We start from the raw sequence: 20354 nt of genomic DNA, 5'->3' as shown, positions 1-20354 counted from the left end.
AAAACTGGCCACTACCGAAAGAACTACCCCGTACTTCAGTAAAAATGCTGTTAGTGTTGGTTGGAGCTGAAGCCTCGATACGTGTCATTTATTTGTGAAAGTGTGTGGATTTTGTATGTACATTTGCGGTGAGCTAGTTGGATTAAGAGATTAATTTTTAGAAGTAAAGGTCGACATCGAAAGTGGCATGTATGTCTTTTCAAGAATCAGCAGCAGCTGAACAAGTCGACATAAATTAGAATCTGTCGCTCCTCAATTCTGTACAGAGTGGAATGCTGGAATTGTCATCCAGGTCAAAGTAATTTAGTTAATAATACTTTTTCGGAAAAAATAATTGTCAGTTATTATAGCAGCACTACGTAAGAATAAGCCACTGCATGGAGTGCGAATTAATTGGTATTTTCGACAATTTTCGATAATCAAAAAGTATTTAAGGAGGGATGAGTAGTGCACATAATGAGGTAATTTTTAACAAAACCCCACACCATCAAAGAAAATAGTACGGGTATTCTGCTTGGTAAATGGCTACGATAGCTCTTCCCTTTATCTTAATTGCTTTCTTTCCTTTTCTTAGCGTTGCTAGCCATTGACGACTCATTCGTAAAATAACAACTCGTCATGACTTTTCTTCCTTGCAGTAGAATCTACTATAAAATTATGGAATACTATTTCCTAATAATTAATCAGGTCATTACTTAATATCAAATTGTAGAGAACTTAACAGGATAGCCGAGAGCGTTAACGCGCTGCTTCCTGGACTCGGGTAGGCGCGCCGGCCCCAGATCGAATCTGCCAGACGGATTAACGACGAGGGCCAGTGTACTGGCCAGCCTGGATGTCGTTTTTAGGCGGTTTTCCACATCCTGCTAGGTGAATAACGGGGCTGTTCCCAACGTTCCACCTCAGTTGCACGACCCGCCGACATCTGACCACGTTCGCACTATTCCATGCATTACACTAGCCACAGACAGCTGGGGTTCTCTACTTCCGTCTCGGGGGGTTCGAGGTGGCGGCAGGAAGGGCATCCGGCCATCCCTTCATCATAACCTTGCCATATCCGTTCCTAACAATGCCGACCCTGCGTCATTGCCAGAGATGGCACCAGTGAAAGAAAGAAAGAAGTAGCGAACTTAACAAAATTCGACCATTCTCATGTCGTCAATGCTGTTCAGTGCTACCAGTCAAATCATTCCGAATTCACCAACGATTCTGTGATAAATTTCATCCGAGACACACATTCAGTGCTTGCCGTTAAGTCAGTGGTACTAGGAGAGAATTTGTGCGCCAGTACCGCATATGCATTCTAATAGTTTCGTAACTTCCATGATTCATGCAATTATTCTCTGCAAATACTAAAATTAATTAGTACTTAATCAGTAGAACAAGCAATGACTGGGTTGGGGTGTTTGCGGGAGGAGACCAAACAGCGACGTCATCAGTCTCATCGGATTAGGGAAGGACGGGGAAGGAAGCCGGCCGTGCCCTTTCAAAGGAACCATCCCGGCATTTGCTTGGAGCGAGTCAGGGAAATCACGGAAAACCTAAATCAGGTTCGCCGGACGCGGGCTTGAACCGTCGTCCTCCCGAATGCGAGTCCAGTGTCTAACCACTGCGCGACCTCGCTCAGTACAACTTATGAACAGAGAGAAATGTGTAGGGACTCTTCAAGAGCGACCGTATCACCGAACGATCATGACTGGAACATGTGAGTTTGGCAAAATGTTCAGTCCGCAGTGCAGAGAGAGCCATCGATGTTCATTATCCAGTCGTGTGGCACACCAAACTGTTGGAGTGAAAACTTTCCCACTGGGATGTCGTCAACGCTGTTAACTTACATTTAACTACATTGTATTCAGCATATTTGAGTCGTTCGAACTATACAGAGAAATGATTCTTCATCAGGACCTCCACATCATCGATATCCACACAGTAAAAATCAGGTGCTTAGTTACTGAAACTGCTAATTTTTAAACAAAATCCTTGTTATAAAACTGTAAATGTCACCTGTTGTGGTTGGCAGGAGAGCCAACACCGTGTTACTAGAGGAGGCCGAAAGGCACGCGTTTTAGCTCATGCAGGCTGGCGTGAGGTCTGGAACAGGACAAGGAAATTAGAATTTAGAAAAATGGACGTAGCTGGTGGAATACTTAACTTTAATACATTAATGATGAACGTCGGTCTTGACTGTACATGATTCACAATATCAATAGTAACTGATAATGGCGCCTTGCTAGGTCGTAGCAAATGACGTAGCTGAAGGCTATGCTAAACTATCGTCTCGGCAAATGAGAACGTAAGTAGGCAGTGAACCATCGCTAGCAAAGTCGGCTGTACAACTGGGGCGAATGCTAGGAAGTCTCTCTAGACCTGCCGTGTGGAGGCGCTCGGTCTGCAATCACTGATAGTGGCGACACGCGGGTCCGACGTATACTACCGGACGGCGGCCGATTTAAAGGCTACCACCTAGCAAGTGTGGTGTCTGGCGGTGACACCACATGACCAGTTTCAATGAATGAATGAGTAACGAAATCAGTGTTCTGTAGGGTCCGGTAACTCACAGCATACACGGACATCCCGTTTGGACTAGAGCATACGCCACAAATACTGAAGAATCACCACCAGCCTAGTCGGAAACCAGTACTAGATTAACTCGTTCACGCCGACGTGTACCACCGGTGGCTTACTCTCGACTATACCAATTATGCAGCCAGCTCTACACTAACACATGATGTATTGTCTATCGGCCAGACGCGACGAACAGCTGTAAATGCAATTTTGCATGAACCTACAACGAGGAAGCTTTCTGAACAATTTAAATACTACAAATTTGTGATTAATTGTATAAACTTATTTCATGTCATCTCTCGTTGTCTTAAAAGAATGGTCTTACACTACTTTCAAATTAAAAGGTAATATATTAAAATAGTAGTCTAGACCTTAAATAGCACTACCGCCCCACGGTGAAAAACAGGAAAAGCAGCGCCACCGGATGAAGGAAATCATGAATAATCGCGCCGCCTCACAGCGAGAAACATAAATGTTAGCGCCGGCGGGAACGTGTTAACCGACTCTAAATGCTCAGTTAACATATGCTGAGTTTATTGGTAGGGCAAAAAGTTTCAATAGAGCTTCTATTACACAGTATTTGTGTTTGAGCAATACTTGATGTGAATCTCAAAATAAATCGGAAGAAGAAATGAAACTCGAAGAACGAAAAGCAGGCAACCACGTAATTCTAGAACGTGTAATCACATATATGGGAGGCCTCTCCTAAGAGTCGGCAGGCACATTTTCTCTGGTGTTTCAGAAGGTACTTGCATTTTCGTTCTTGCATTGTGTAGCTGGAGACGGCCCCAACAAACAGTCCACACCACGTCTTTCATGCGACGCCCAGTGTCGACGGAAAGCTTCACTTTGTTTCGCGTTACAAACAAAACGATTTTTAACCGGAATTTTAGGTGCCCATTCAACGGAGCGGTCCCAAATTAATCTAGTGCACTGTTTCTATTACCGATATGTACGAATGGCGACCGTAAAACTAGAAGAGTAACCTGTACTCCAGCATTGCCCTGGGCCGCGCTGACTGCTACCGCCAAGCATGCAGCGCTAATGAGTCACTGCTGGATTACTGTTTACCTTTCATGTTTTGCTGTCGCTGTTGACACGTATCGACAAAACAAATATCGCATTAGACTAATCTGGGGCCACTCTATCAAATGGACACGTAGAATTCTGCGCTAAAATTAATTTTGTTTGTACGGGAAACAGACCGATGCTCTGTTGGCACTGGCAGTTGCATGAAATACGCGATGAGCAGTAGTTCTCGGGGCTGACTCCAACTAAATAATGCAGTAACTAAATTGCAAGTATCTGCTGAAATGGTAGAGTAAATGCGTCTAATGATTCGTAGGAGAGACAACCGGTGTATTCAACTGTGCACTATTGTTTGCCTACTCGCGGCGCTGTATTCGTCCTTTGTTATTTCGCTCGTGTTACTTAGTCCAGAACAACGTAAAAATTTAGCTTGTGTGCGGCTTGTTATAACACTTCCTATTTTGCCTGCCGGGGTGGCCGAGCGGTTCTAGGTGCTTCAGTCTGGAACCGCGCGACCACTACGGTCGCAGGTTCGAATCCTGCCTCGGGCATGGATATGTGTGATGTCCTTAGGTTAGTTAGGTTTAAGTAGTTGTATGTTCTAGGGGACTGATGACCTCAGATGTTAAGTCCCATAGTGCTCAGAGCCATTTGAACCATTTTGAACTTCCTATTTTGCCTACAAATTTGGAATAAAGTATAAAATATCCGTAAGAAGCATGTTAAACAGAAATCAGTAACCAAATCCTGAGTAGTGAACCAAGGTGACTAAAAGTGCACTTTTCTAGTGCGGACTGCATACGTTCAGGGCCACCCCCTCTCAACCCTTGATGATGCCATGGGCTTTCTCCAGCTGGAACGTGGGTCCACTTCCCCCCCACCCCTACCACTAACACCCCTTACCATCCCTCCCATCCCTTCCCCCTCGCCACGCTGTAAATTAGTGGGAAAAAGACTCAGTCTCTGCTGGGCTGCCAGATAGGACGGATGTAAGTTTTTATTATTTTGTGTGCAGTGCGGAATATTGTTTATTTATACAATTTGAGTGACCATTGATTGAACATTGGACACAGACTCTGTCCAGTTTCATCAGTAAGCGCCAGATGTGAGGTGGATATTTTCGCTATTAGTCTAGCACTAGGGAATTGCCAGCCAGTCTATCCAATAGCCCTAAATGGGAAGGATGGGTAATAATGACAGGAGAGCAAGCTATCACTGAAGAACAGGTGAGTAGCCTTCCGCTAACCTTCAAGTGAATAGTTGTTGGATGTGGGGTGGATATTTTTGCTATTAATCTAGCACTAGAGAGTTCCTCCTACCAGTCTAGCCAACAGTCCTACATGGGAAGAACCGTTAATAATTATAGGGCAGCAAGCTATCACTGAAGTACAGGAGAGTAGCCTCCTGCCGATATTCAAGTGAATAGCTGCTGCTAGGAGGAACATAAGGATCGGTAATAATATATCGAAACAGTGACCTACTGTCCCACTGAGCCTTTTTTTTCTGACACACTGGAAATCGAAGTGCCGTTGTCGACGACGATCCAGACTTGATGGTGGAAGGCAAGTAGGTGCTTGGGTTCACTTTATTATGAATAAACTCTTGGGTCAATTTCTTAGGGCCTGTATATCAGTCTGTAAGACACCGCCACTCAGTGGAGTGGATTAGGATGTCATAGTACCAACGAATGTGGTACCTTATACTATGCCATGGCAGGGGTATTGTCCTGCCCATAGTTCTTATGTGGTACACCGAGTTACACAAAGTGTCTATTTTGTTGTGCAAGGCCGTCACCTGTTTGTGAACTGCTTCAAGTACTGTATCCATATGGAGGGCAGCATGCAAGTCAACGATGTGAGTATAGCGGCTGGCAAGAAGTCTCCATATGAGTACCACATTTTCTAAAACTTGTAGAAAGCCAATTTATGTTGGACTGGCAAGATCCCAGATCGAACTACCACATAGTATCTTAGAGAGAACTATCGCCTAATATAATCAAAGCTTTTCTGTGGTAGTGAGATCAGTACTCGCCACACCAAAAGCGTTGTTCCTGAGAGAGTGAATATGTTTATGGAGGGAAAAATATTGGTCCAAAGAGACCCATAGGCACGTCACCGTTGCCCCCAGGCGATATCCCGCTCATGCAGTGTCAAGCTGGTTGGCATCAAGGGGCGTTTCTTGCTGAAATAGATGACTGTCGTCTTGGTGGGATTTAGTGGCTGAGGCATCGAATTGATATTGAGGGCATCGAATGTGGACATGAACATGTCTTCGCCGGCTGGAGTGGCCGAGCGGTTCTAGGCGCTACAGTCTGGAACCGCGCGACCGCTACGGTCGCAGTTTCGAATCCTGCCTCGGGCATGGATGTGTGTGACGTCCTTAGGTTAGTTAGGTTTAAGTAGTTCTAAGTTCTAGGGGACTGATGACCACAGTAGTTAAGTCCCATAGTGCTTAGAGCCATTTGAACCATTTTTGAACATGTCTTCAGCTATTAAAAAAGCTGTATCATCAGCAAACTGTGCAGCTTATTTCCCTGTGATTGTTGGCATGTCATGTACGTAGAGATTAAATAGTAGTGGGGATAAAATGGATTTTTGAGGCAGCCCGACCTGTGCCAGTCGGATATCGGATGATTGGCCTCCTACTGTAACAAACATCTTTCTGTCCGTCACCGCACCATAACATCCTGCCCTTATATACAGGACTCCTACAGCAACATCATTTGGGAATGAAACACACTTATATCTATTTATCAGTCGCAGGCCACATCCTAGCCAACAGAAACCCAGGAATTATATCATACGACATTTTTTACCAACGTATTGCTCATTTTCTTACCTGATCACGGTGTCTAGCCCAGCGCCATCTACCAAGTGTATTAAGTACCTGAAGAACCAGCCAGCTGAGAAAACACTGGTCGTCGGAGGACACGCTAAGTTGTGAATTCCAGTTTCTGCCCCCCCCCCCCCCCACTCCACCCCCTTGATTACCGCAGCCCATCGCAGCCCAGTGCGTTTCAGGCACCAGCGGTTGGGATAAATACAGCAATTCCAACCTTGGAATGTACTCATCATTTAAAAAATCCGAGAAAAGGATGTTGTTGAGCATACATCTCGAATTTCCCATGTGAAATGTACATTTCTCCCTTTTATACGAGTTATTTTCCAAACTAGAAGAAATCTGACAACACGTGCGTTTTCGCATCGCTGAAGTATCGTTACTTGTTCTGAAAATCCTTTACAACACTATAGCATGGTCTATATAGCCTCTAAGTATTATCTCATCGCCGGCCGGGCTGGCCGAGCGGTTCTAGGCACTACAGTCTGGAACAGCGTGACCGCTACGGTCGCAGGTTCGAATTCTGCCTCGGGCATGGATGTGTGTGATGTCCTTAGGTTCGTTCGGTTTAAGTAGTTCTAAGTTCTAGGGGATTGATGACCTCAGAAGTTAAGTCCCATAGTGCTCATAGCCATTTGAGCCATTCTCTCATCAGGTAGAAAAATCTGTTCCTATGTGTCACATCCTGCATTACAGGACTAGAATATTAAACTAATTTTTGGCTCATGATGGAGTGCTAAGAGCATGCTCTACGTCTGCCACAGGAAGCCTCCTCGCCTTCGAACTCTCTTAAAGTAAACTAATGTCTCGTCACATATGAAATCTCTCAAGTAACAGCACAGAAAAACTGTAAATATCAGGTTTATGCTTTGCATCACTTTATAAATTTCATAATACAGCTGATTTTATTACGATGATCATCTCACCCTGTATAGGTTCCTTTAAAAGATCTCGCCACAACGAAAAAACGTCTAATTGCTGCTCCAAGTCACGAATAATATCCATATTCTCTCGCCCTCGCATCCACCCGCCTGGCAATATGTTATTCATACCAAATTGATAGACTAATTAATTAAATTGATCTGGGAGTCCCAATGCATGGTGAATATTTTTTTTTTTTTTCGTTCAGTCGGATTACACTCGCCAGATAACTGTTACAGAGGCATCCGTGACGTCTCTGTAGGCTTCCCAGACGCTACGTAGTCACTTCCTCTGATACCAAAGTGGGTAGTAACCATCGTCAAATAGCTCAAGACATCGAACGCTGGTTTCATTGTATCTTTTGGTTGCCTTGTCATGTTCGTCGAAGTAAGCGACTTAGAATTCTGGTATACTGCTCCTGAACTAATCCTGCTGAGACTTGTTGGCCTATGGGGGGAAGTAGGATGATTCATTCTCCACTCCGTCCCGATAACGCCTCTGACTCCAGACTGCATGTGAATAGCTGACACCAGGTCCCGAACTTCCGCCCACACATCGGGACAGTACCACTCCCAGTCGACACCCACCGCTCCCCGTGCCAGACAGCTGTTAATGATTCCAGACTCAAAGAAGTTGTCCTATCCTTTTCATAAGGACTGGGCGCTGTAATGTCGCTGGGATAAATACCAGGATGTTGAAGAATATGCCTCCCTCCTTCAAAATGAAACATTCTGAGATGTGTTTTTGAAATATGCTGGAAAGATTGACACAGTGAGCAATAAAAAAATACCTGTCTACTGAGCGTCACATTCCAAACATGTACGAATCTGCAGACCTAGATTTCCCTCAGAATGCAGCCGTATAGAAGTGTTCCTAATGGCTCCTGCCAAATTAGTGGGTGGATGCTTTGAGAACTCAAATGGGAATCCCTGGAGGGAAGACGACATTCTTTTCAAGGAACCTTATAGAAAACTAACATTTGAATCTGACAGCAGCAAGGTTCTACTGCCGCCAACGTATATTTCGCATAAGGTCCGTGAAGATACGATAAACTGGCGCTCATAGAGATGTATGTATGTAGTCTTTCTTGCCTGCTCCATAAGCAAGTGGAATGAGAAGGGAATGACTAGTAGCGGTACAGGGTACCCTCCACCACACACCGTACTATGCCTTGCAAAGCAAGCATTATATATAAATGTAAAATTTGGAGTACCTATTAAGATGACAGCCCACACTCCTTATAGGCACACAAAATTCACGGAATAATGTTGTCTCTTATCTGTCGAGAAAACTAAAGACAGAACTTCTGTCGCTGATTGTTTCTCTGTACGAAACCTTCGTAGTAGCCTCTAATTTTGTCATTGCAGTCGCATCGAGAGACATATGTGAGAGTTTGTAATATGACTGTCCACAATTCTTAGAAGAAACGACGTAGAGCACACCTCTCAACTCCTCCCTTTCGTCAGATTTTTGCTTACCCACAGTATTCTCACTAATCTCCCTTGTCTTCGATTTGTAGCATTTGAATTTATCTGATTTCGACCAGTAAGAGATGCCCCCGCCATGTTATAGATCCAAGATAATTCTCTCCAAATCTCACGTTCCAAGAGCACTGTTCCATTAGTTAGAAGGCTGACAGAGAGATATCACAATGAAAAAGTAGCGCACTAATGCACACTGAAGGAAATTCACAACCATCCAGAGTATGCACGAACTGCACAAATAAATCAGAGGCATAACACCTACAATTCATTGATGTCAAATGACAGTCTGTAAATATCATCCTGTACCTGTCTTAATCTTCTTTATCATGCTCTTATGATTACCAGTCTCTGTCTCTCCTCTTTATTTCTCTTTATTTTTGTAACATCCAACAGAGTTGTCTATAAACTATAACTAACTAACTTTACCTGGTAGAAATTCAATAAAATTTTACCATGTCTCCCTTTTCCCAAAATATTGGGAAACGAATATTGTCTGCCTGTTGACATCGACCATATGTGGTGTCCCATTAAATATGCGTGTATTGGTCCACTGGATCAGGCGATCAGTGATCGAAGTTGCTTCCATGGAACTGTGTAAAGTTTCGTCACCTTCAGTTGAGGAAGACCATATCGACCATAGGCCTCAAGGGGAGCATTCTTATGTTGTTTGATACACTGCTTTTTGCTGTGACACATCGAAGTAGTGTATGACTACAGCTGTGTACACAGCCATACATTTTGTTTTTCGACCATGACTTTGAGGTCTATGTCAGCTGCTAAACTGACATTAACACGTTTCGATCCATTGCCTCTCGCAGGAAGCTGGACATCACATGGTGCAAACTGTGCTACTCTCACAAGTCGTAGGTTGGTTGAAAAAAAGAGAAAGACAGTGGCAGTGTTTCTTATTGATGTAAATGGGGAGGATATCCCAACATATGAAAACTGGAAGAGTTTGAAGCTCTGTGGAGCGTTTCCAAATAGCTGTCAGAAGGTGATGACCTCTATATTTAATCTCAACCTCCACGATGATGGGGTACCAGATGTCTCAGTGTTCCATTTTTAAGAGACCAAAACTACTGATTCTTCATAATGCAGCTATGTAGGCGATCACTATTTAGGTGCTGGCCACACTTGGAAGCTGTTGCTCCCACCACGACTCTCTCCATGTCAGACAAGTAGTGTCAGCCAATCACTATGTGGTAATTATTAGCGTACAAGTAGAGGGATACAAAGGGAATGACGCCACCGATATGGGACAATGTACTGCCATAAGCATCATAGTTGATAGTGTGATGAATTTTAGAAATTTTACCCATTTTTCCATAATTTCAGTGCCAACCAGTGACACTGCAGCATGTTTCCCACTTTCTGTAACATCGCTAAACCACTCCTCCACTACTTTGCGAGTGCCATATACCAGGTCCATCATTTAGCAAGTAACATATAGTAGATTGCAAATATAGATAGATGACCGTGCGGTATGTTAATTCATGATTGATTCTCCTACATATACACCGAAGTATACCAGACAATGTTCTACACCGATGCAGTTACGTTATTTACATAATTCTAACGCTTCAACTATAGTGAGGAATTTACGATTACGATTGGCCATCTTTCCACTATGTGAATGGGTGTCACAGAATATTCTCGCATTAATGGGATAAAGTCGGAGACTGAAAGACTTCCCCACATTGTCTTTGAGCAACCCTCCCTGGTATGCTGTCATCCATTTAATTTGCAATTGACCAGAAGTAGGATAGAACTACACACACTACACTCCACGTTTCATGAAGGAACTGAGCGAGCTGAGTCCACAACTGCTGTTCAGCAAAGACTGTTCCACACTATTTTAACTCATGGCACCAATCCAAGTGAACAAGATCTCTCTCCACGTTTGCCTGTCGAGGAGGTTAGCACCCCTTAATGGTGTATAGTAGATGTGAGAGTGTTGTGGTGATGTAACAGACTGTTAAGGAAAAAACGTGTGGTTTACGCATAATGGCGCTCGAAATGAATGGGGTTTGATGCATTTCATGTAAATTAACTGTGCTAGCAATTCTGAAGTATTGTTCTAGTATCTGGGGTTAGTACCAAGAAGGTATTGGCAAGAGAGAAATGATCATAGAACGAAAACACATGCACTCATAAGTCTGCACAGTTCTGCACATAAACATGCTATAATGTTAAACCCATGTCGATTCCAAAATATTAGTCATACAGAGTGTAAAGCTCTTAATACTCTAATGCAGGACATATATGTCAAGATATTTGCTATGCTTGCATCTGTCCTAAAAAATTTTCACAGTAGTGGAAAATGTAACTTATGAACAAACAAACAAATGCACAGCAGTGGTGTTTGACATGTGAAATTACGCACTATGCTGCACTAACTCTGTAAGCAGGACAACTGCCAAGAAAATGTACACAGGGTTTGCAGTACCTCACAAACTTCTGTCAGTGACTTAGAAATGGAGTCTGAAACATTTTACATAAATCACTTGTGCTAACAATTCTGAAGTATTGTTGCAGTACTTAGTGTCCATACCAAGAATATATCAGAAAGAGAGAAATGATCGTGGAACATAAACACATTCCAAGCACTACACGGTTATGTACTTAAACACACTATAATCTTAGAGCAGTATAGTTTCTGACCAGGTAGTCATGTGGAATGCAAAGTTGTTAATACTCCAATGTAAGAAACACATTTCCACCACATGACATACAGTCTCCCTGCAAGTTCCTGTTTGATAAACTATGGTGACAAACTATAGGGTGATAAAATAACTACCTTGCACTCCAAAGAAAATGTTGATTCTTTGTAACAGAAACATTACATAGGTATGATGCCTGCTGTTTACGAAGTTCAATCCTGATTACAGTTTGGAAAGTGTGACTTGTTCACAGCAGTCCTACAAAATGATCATCATCAGATGAAAATGCATATGAAGAAACAGAGACATCTCACAAGAAAATAAACACCACAATCAGTAGCCAGAGGAGATGCAACACTCTTACTGCAGTTTACCACTGCCCCTGGTGATCTTCCTCTTGCACACAGATGTTATGGTCTCATGTTAGGTTATACTGCTCATGTGAGAAATAATTGCCGGCCAGTGTGGCAGAGCGGTTCTAGGCGCGAACGGCGCGACCGCTACGGTCACAGGTTCGAATCTTGCCTTGGGCATGGATGTGTGTGATGTCCTTATGTTAGTTAGGTTTAAGTAGTTCTAAGTTCTAGGGGACTGATGACCTCAGATGTTAAGTCCCATTTGAATTTGAGGAATAATTGGCCGTTTCGTCTTTTCATCACGTCTCTGGAGTGCCTCCTCTTCCCATTATTGAGGTGTGCGTATGTAGCACCAGACTACTCTCATCCAGAACACGCAATTTGATTCATTTCTGTCACTATACGTTTCATGGTATTTGTTCTGTAATTTTACATATTCTCAGTCAGTTTCAGTAATTTTACTAGGTTTTAGCGATTTTAGATAATTCATCTATCTTCCTCAATTTTCACGTATTTCACATCAATTTTTCGTGATTATATCATATTTTCCTTTAATTTTACCGATTTTGTGTAATTTTTGTATGTTTTCCATATGTATGTGTTCATATGGCTGAGATATCCATGTGTTGTTTGATTTTCTATGAAAATATTTGTGTGACCTAGTAAAAAATCCTAGCGCTTCCCCTCTCCCTGATGGTCCACGTGGATGCATTTAGGATAAGACGGTCATAAAAAGTATAATAACAGTCGCTTCATATCTATATGAAACTCAACTAACTGTGCACATGATGGATGTATTGGAATCTCGAAGTCTGGGAACAGTTCCAGAGAGTATGTCTGCAGTCGGAAAGGGGGCCAGTGCTGGCTGGGGACAACCTTAGATGTCATTATGGGGTGCGCCGGAATATATGCAACCTGTACTAGCAAAATGCGCTTGTAGCACACTTGCCTCACTATTATCCTGTCGGGACCATCTGTTTTCATATCGGTGGTTTGCTAGGTTTTTGTTCCATGGATTATTGACACAATTGATCATAATGATGTGGAAAGTACTATTTTACATTCGCATTTTCTCTGTCAGACATTTTGTGTCACCGGGAAAATAATCAAAATTCTGAGAACTGCTTTGTCTTTTTGCCTAAAGACAGCCTTCATGTGAAATGATGAATGTCGGATTTTCTTCCGGTATTACAATTATGTAAATAATTGTTCCTTTTTTACTATAGTGGGTTATTTAAAATCAACTTTGCAAGAGAATAAATATTTTGTGAAACACTGGTTAAAATGCCTAACTTCCAAAACAGATGTTTTTCAACTAGACAACTTTCTTTTCTAAAGATTAATATTCTGAACATTATTTCACGTGGCTTCATTGAGTGAAAGTATGCAAAGTATATTAACTTACTTATTTGTCTCTCTCTGAGGTTTGGTATGGATCGAAGTGTAGATTAGCTGAACTGATTTGTTTTAGGAGATCAAAAATATGTTTTCTTTCAGATTAAATTCTCGTGAGTATGGACAACCAAAAACCTCGAAGTTTCCATCCTACTTTCTTTCAGATTAAATTTTCGTGAGTATGGACGACCAAAAACTTCGAAGTTTCCATCCTACTTTCATTTTTCATTGGTTGTAATAAATAATTAGGGACACATACTAGGATGGTTTCCACGATTTCACTGACTGCTGACATTTATAACAGGTTCTCGGTATCTGACCAATGTCCAGAGTGATCAAACGTCGACTATAGACTACTAGAAGCGTTTCAAATGGTTCAAATGGCTCTGAGCACTATGATACTTCTAAGGTCATCAGTCCCCTAGAACTTAGAACTACTTAAACCTAACTAACCTAAGGACATCACACACATCCATGCCCGACGCAGGATTCGAACCTTTGACCGTAGCGGTCGCGTGGTTCCAGACTGTAGCGCCTAGAGCCGCTCGGCTAGAAACGTTTCTTCACAGCAAAATTGACTGTCGACTTGAAGTATCATGTGATTCAAATATCAAAAGTGTAACGTTGGTAGCATTAATGTTATACTCTGATAGAAGGAGAAATACTGTAAGATACGTCAGAATGAGGACAGTCACTCCGAACTATGCCTGTAGTTACTTACTGAAAGGTCAACGATTGTGCATTACTTATTATCTTCTAGCGTCTTACCTACATCCCGATCATAAATCGTTCTTTATGTTTCCCCTACGGATCGATTCGGAAGTCTGCGAAAATAAGATTTTACATTGACCTGAAGAAAATTGCGAACAAATATCAAATGCAAACCCTTCATATGTTCATAGCGTTCTAGCTGTGTTAAAAATTATTTTTTTATAATTATCCAGTCTGCTAATATTTTAAATAGACATAACTAAACGAGAAATTATGAATGAACTCGAAGTACTGAAAGAAGCTCCACTTATACCTAGTAAGCTAACAATACTTCATGATAATGGACTGAAGATGATGAAGTACCGGCAGCTGTGGCCGAGCGGTTCTAGGCGCATCAGTCCGGAACAGCGCTGCTGCTACGGTCGCACCTTCGAATCCTGTCTCGGGCAGGGATATCCTTAGGCTAGATCGGTTTAAGTGGTTCTAAGTCTAGGGGACTGATGACCTTACGTTATGTCCCATAGTGCTTAGAGTCATTTGAACCATTTGAAGATGAAGTATTCACAACTAGTAATAGAACGCAAATGTTGCATAAGCATCACGTAATACTGATAATACTACAACGACTTGGATGGTTTATGAAAAGGAATTTGAGACTAATGCTATAGTAAGCTGTGGTAGTGCCGTCTCTCTGTCGGTCTCCACTTGAGATTAGCCGTCCAGGGCTCATCGATTACTTCGAATGAACATTCCTGTGTGTCTAGTTACAATAAACGAAAAAAAAACGATCACTAGTTTAATGTTACTAGACGATTTATCTGAAAGAGATCACATTTAGCGAAATAGTCTCATAGAAATTCTCTGAATCAAAGACCACAGTGTCCATCCTATTTGTAGCGGTGAACAGCAATATTGTTTGAGTGCAATGATTTCAGCGCTTCAGGATTGGCGGGGATACTGTCACACAATCTGTTATTCAAATGGCCCATGCAAAACAATTATGAACGCAGAGAGCCTGCTAAAACCGCGGATAGTCTTTAGGAGTTGCAATGCAGAAGCTGCGATTACAACAAGGCACAGAATTTCGTTGAGGATGGGAGAAATCGGTATAAGAATTGCGTTATGTTTATGCACTGCAAGTGGAGCATACTGCAGCGATAGTGATCTCAGTCTTGCCTGTAGCGTCGAAGCCATCGCGGCATGGCGCGAATGTCATCAGAATGCTAGCAAGAACATACGCTGTTTTCACGAACGGACATATTGGTAACTGCAGAGTGAAAATCTCATTCTGGAAACATCCCCCAGGTTGTGGCTAAGCCATGTCTCCGCAATATCCTTTCTTTCAGGAGTGCTAGTTAAAGCTCTGAGGACGGGGCCTGAGTCGTGCTTGGGTAGCTCAGTTGGTAGAGCACTTGCCCGCGAAAGGTAAAGGTCCCGAGTTCGAGTCTCGGTCCGGCACACAGATTTAATCTGCCAGGAATTTTCATATCAGCGCACACTCCGCTGCAGAGTGAAAATCTCATTCTGGATATTGGTAACTGTTTGCCACAGAAGCTACAATTTATTTCAGTATCATGCCAATGAGGGGATCACCTTCTTCAGATACGGTCGTAAGACACCTCTGTTCCCTAGCCACTGTAGAAGTGGCTTCTTTTTTGATGACGATTACCGTTAGGGTTTTTCGGCAGTTGGCTTCAGAGAATTTCCTGTACTTGGCTGCTCTTCTGTCGTCAACCCAGCGGATCTAGTAGGCAAGCTCCTCTCTCACGTATGGCAAAAGTATTTTTATTACGTTTTCTGGTAAGATCCGATTTTGTATGAGGTTTGTGCCTGACCTCATCTTTGCCTTCCTGACCCGTCTTGAGCTTAACGGTTCGCTCCCAGGAAACGACAGTTTATGGAAAATCACCTCCACACCCAGCCGTGGAAACTGCCAAATATGCACCAGGTCATTGTAAGTAGGCTGTTTAGGTTTTTTTATTGGTAACGCCACGTAGCGCTCTGTATGAAAATCACTGGCTGTGCTGTGTGCAGTCTGTGGCTGGTTTGCACTGTTGTTTGCTATTGTAGTGTTGGGCAGCTGGATGTTAATAGCGCGTAGCGTTGCGCAGTTGGAGGTGAGCCGCCAGCAGCGGTGGATGTGGGGAGAGAGATGGCGAAGTTTTGAGAGCGGATGATCTGGACGTGTGTTCATCAGAGACAGTAAATTTGTAAGACTGGATGTTATTAACTGCTATATATTATGACCTTTGAACACTATTAAGGTAAATACATTGTTTGTTCTCTATCAAAATCTTTCATTTGCTGACTATGCCTATCAGTAGTTAGTGCCTTCAGTAGTTCGAATCTTTTATTTAGCTGGCAGTAGTGGCGCTCGCTGCATTGCAGTAGTTCGAGTAACGAAGATTTTTGTGAGGTGAGTGATTTGTGAAACGTATAGGTTAATGTTAGTCAGGGCCATTCTCTTGTAGGGATTGAAAGTCAGATTGTGTTGCGCTAAAAATATTGGCTGTCAGTTTAGTGTTGATCAGAATAGGTAAAGAGCGAAATGTCTGAGTACGTTCAGTTCTGCTCAGCTGTTTGAAAATCAAATAATGTAAGAGGTTAATCAGCACAGTAATTCACTAAGTTTTCTAAGGGGACGTTTCATATGTCGACCCTTAGCCGAGGATACCTCACTGGAATCTTTTGATTTTTTCTTGTAGTTTGTGTAATTAGTGTAGCTATTGTTTATTGCAAGCGCATAATTGTAGACAGAATCTCCTTTGCAGTTACAGTCTTTCATTGTTGTACAGCAAAACAGTTGTGGCATGCATGTAGATTTGCACCAAGTATTTCGCAGCTGTGCTTGCGATTAACTAGATATTTTTTTCAGTGCTATGTCAATGTGTTTTTTTTGTTTTTCTCTTCAAATTGTGCTTTTCTGTGTTATCGTGTGAAATATTGTGACAATTATGGCGTATGGAAAACGTCATACTAGGCTCCAAAGTAAACTGAGAAATGACAGTGAAGACGAAAGCACTGTGTGAGCGCCACCATGTAATGAATTAACTAATGTTCAACATAGTAATTTGGTAATTGTGCATAGGGAAATGAAGTGGGCGGCAAATAATGGTGTAGACAGGGAAACAATTAGTGAACAGGGAAGCATTATCGATCGATCGGTCGCCAACAGCTCGCCTCAGGATTCCGAAATGATAGGATACAATCCTGCAAATACCGTAGATTCAGGTTGTGCGTCCTCGCCGTTTTCTCGAATAAGTCAAGACACATTTTCTGCTTTACAAAATGCGAATATTGCCGGTTAAAATGCACTGCCGAATAGCACAGAGGAACATGTTTCCGACACCAGTGCATTGTTATTACAATTAATGCAACAAATGGGACAAAAGCTTCAAAAGTTAGACGCAATGGAACAAAATCTTCATAAGTTAGACACAATGGAACAAAATCAGAGACAAACACAGCAAAAGTTAGACACAATGTAACAAAATCTTCATAAGCTAGACACAATGGAACAAAATCTTCAAACGTTAGACACTACACATGAACAAACACGTGAAGATTTAACTACTGAGTTACATAACATCGAATCGAAATGTCAAAAAGTCTGTAATGATGTAAAAACACAAATTTGTGAGCATTTTCAAACTATTTTTCGCGGGATAAAAATGCATTACAGAATCACGAAGCAGCCATAAAAGAACTGCAAACTATTGTTCATGAAAATCACGAGACCTTACGGGCTAAAATTGACTCAGTTGCATCTACCGATTCGGTTATGCTACTTGCAGAAACTCAGGAAAACTTAAAGGACACAGTAGATACTCTGAAAATTGCTTCAGAAAGACACATGGAGGAAATTAGTTCATTATCAGAGAAAGTAGTCGAACTTTCGGATCAGCTAAATAATTTATCTACGAAGGTAGATGATAATCTGAATGGCACAAGACCGGTAGTCTTTAATGATACAGAAGAGTACGAACAAATTAGGAAATTCAAACAAAATCAGAATCAAATTGATACACAACACCAAAGAGAAATCCGGGAGGTACAAGATCAGTTGACACAGGTAATAAAAGAATTTCATATCTCAGAGGACACTCGCGCTCCAATACCGGAAGAGGGACATAGAAATGCGGAACACCCACAGAATAATAACACAGGGCACTTCGGAAATTATGAAAGAAATTGGCAAGGTACACCGAATTTTGAGATGGAACCGTCGAAACGCAGTAACAATGACCGATATGCGACTCGCCGACATGATGATTTTGACTATAAGATGTTTATTACTACCCGTAAATTCAAAACATTTAAGAATTTCGGCAACGACATTCATCTACATGCGTGGCTTCATCAATTCTCTCATTGTTTTCCTCCCAACTGGTCATTAGAGCACAGATTAGAATTTATGTGTGGTTATTTAGAGAATGAACCACCTGTAAGAATGCGATCGGTCATTCACGATTGTCACAGTGAAGGAGAATTTTATCATGCCTTCCTCTCAGCGTATTGGTCTCAAGCTACACAAGACCGAGTAAAACATAGCATCATAACGATGAAACATTTCGAACAATCGGAATTTTTTAGTCTTGTCAAATATTTCGACGACATGTTACGTAAGAATCAGTATCTTTCAAACCCATACAGCCCCTCAGAACTCATCCGCATTTGCTTAATCAAATTGCCTGAACATTTACGACATATTATTTTGGTGGGACGTTGCAAAGACGACATTGAAGCTTTTCAGGGACTGTTACAAGAATTGGAAATTGACAGGATAACAGGAACGCAACAATTACAGGTCACATCCGTCACAATTCCACGATGAAAGAAATAATAACAGGACACGACAAGGCTATTCCTACAATGTAAATCGTGACCAAAACAGACACCACCCGTATGACAACCACTGGCAGAGTAATAGTTACAGAGAAAGATCGCATTTCCGTAGTAATGAATATGACAGAGACAATCATAGAAACAGACAATATGGTAACCAGAACTATTATTATCGCGGGAGACAGAATAACCTCAGACGCAACGGTCCACCATGCAGTGATAATTCAGGGAGAAATTCTGCACCACTTAACTGACAAGAAAGAAACTACACGAGCAACCGACATGACGACAGACGATATAATCATAACGACAGACCTGAATTTCATCAGAACTGGCGGGATTCAAACAGGGCTGAGCCCTCTCGGCAAAGCGAATTTGTAGACGTTAGGTCTTCTAATCCCAATAATGATACACGTCAACAAAGACATAGCACACAATGACTCGCACCGCAGGCAGCCACGTGCGCCGGCTGGCTCAGAGAAAAATAACATAACTCATTCTTCAACGATGTACCATATACCACATGATAATTGCGTTGAAGTTGAAACTCTGCGTACAAGGAAGTGTAAAGGATTGCACCACATTTCACATGTAAGACCGTTTATTGAAAGATAATCTGCTTATTAACTTAGTCTTTGCCATAAAATTTTTCACTTCACGCTACTGGTACGCGTTGTCACACTCAGAAACTGTTATCATGCAACAATGTTTTAAAGTTAGCTGTCCAGTCTAGAACCTAGGGAACTTATTTAGGCAGTAATTACCACTGCATTGTGATAGTGAACAGAGGACATAGTGTTACTGTGTGTGTACATTCTTGCTTGTTAGTTGCACGATTATGTAACGTCTACAAGGCTTACATATTCAGAACATATACTCCTAATGAGATTTTAAAGCAACATTTTAGTTTACTTGAAAAGACATTCCTTATTTGAAGTAGTTTCTGTGAGATTAAAGATGACTTAGTATTCAGTTTCTTTGACAGCTACACGATTATACCACGACGCTACTAATGTATGACACAATTTACATTGTTGCTTTTGTGCTGCATTAGGTTTATATCTGCACAGTTTTTCTGAATTCTTCTGGAAAGGAAAACATGTTTTGGTAGTAACTTTTGTGGTTTAGCTACAATGAGACAGCTTTTTTGTAGCACAACAATACGTTACAGTGTAGTACTTCTTGATCACGGAAATGTACGTAATAACTACGATATCTATACGCATAGAATTTCACTTTTGTTTGTGATGAGATACGTACACTGACTTCTGTAGAACTTAGATTTCGCAGGACGATAACTACGACACTCCCACAGAATTATCTTACAGCAAGACGCACATTTAGCGCTAAAGGATTTGCGTGATTAATTTTGTACTTAAAACATTTATTTTTAAAGATTTTTGAATTAAAATGATACAAAGGATTTCTGTGACACATTTCATTCGATTGCTGTAATCTGTAACACCTGAGGGTATAGTTACATTAATCCTCAGGGGGGTACACGCTTACTTTGTGTACCATGTGTTTGGCAAGCACAAGGAGCCCTAGCT

Source organism: Schistocerca serialis, chromosome 1, assembly GCF_023864345.2.
Source record: "Schistocerca serialis cubense isolate TAMUIC-IGC-003099 chromosome 1, iqSchSeri2.2, whole genome shotgun sequence".
NCBI classification, from domain to species: Eukaryota; Metazoa; Arthropoda; class Insecta; order Orthoptera; family Acrididae; genus Schistocerca; species Schistocerca serialis.
This window is presented reverse-complemented; position numbering follows the sequence as displayed.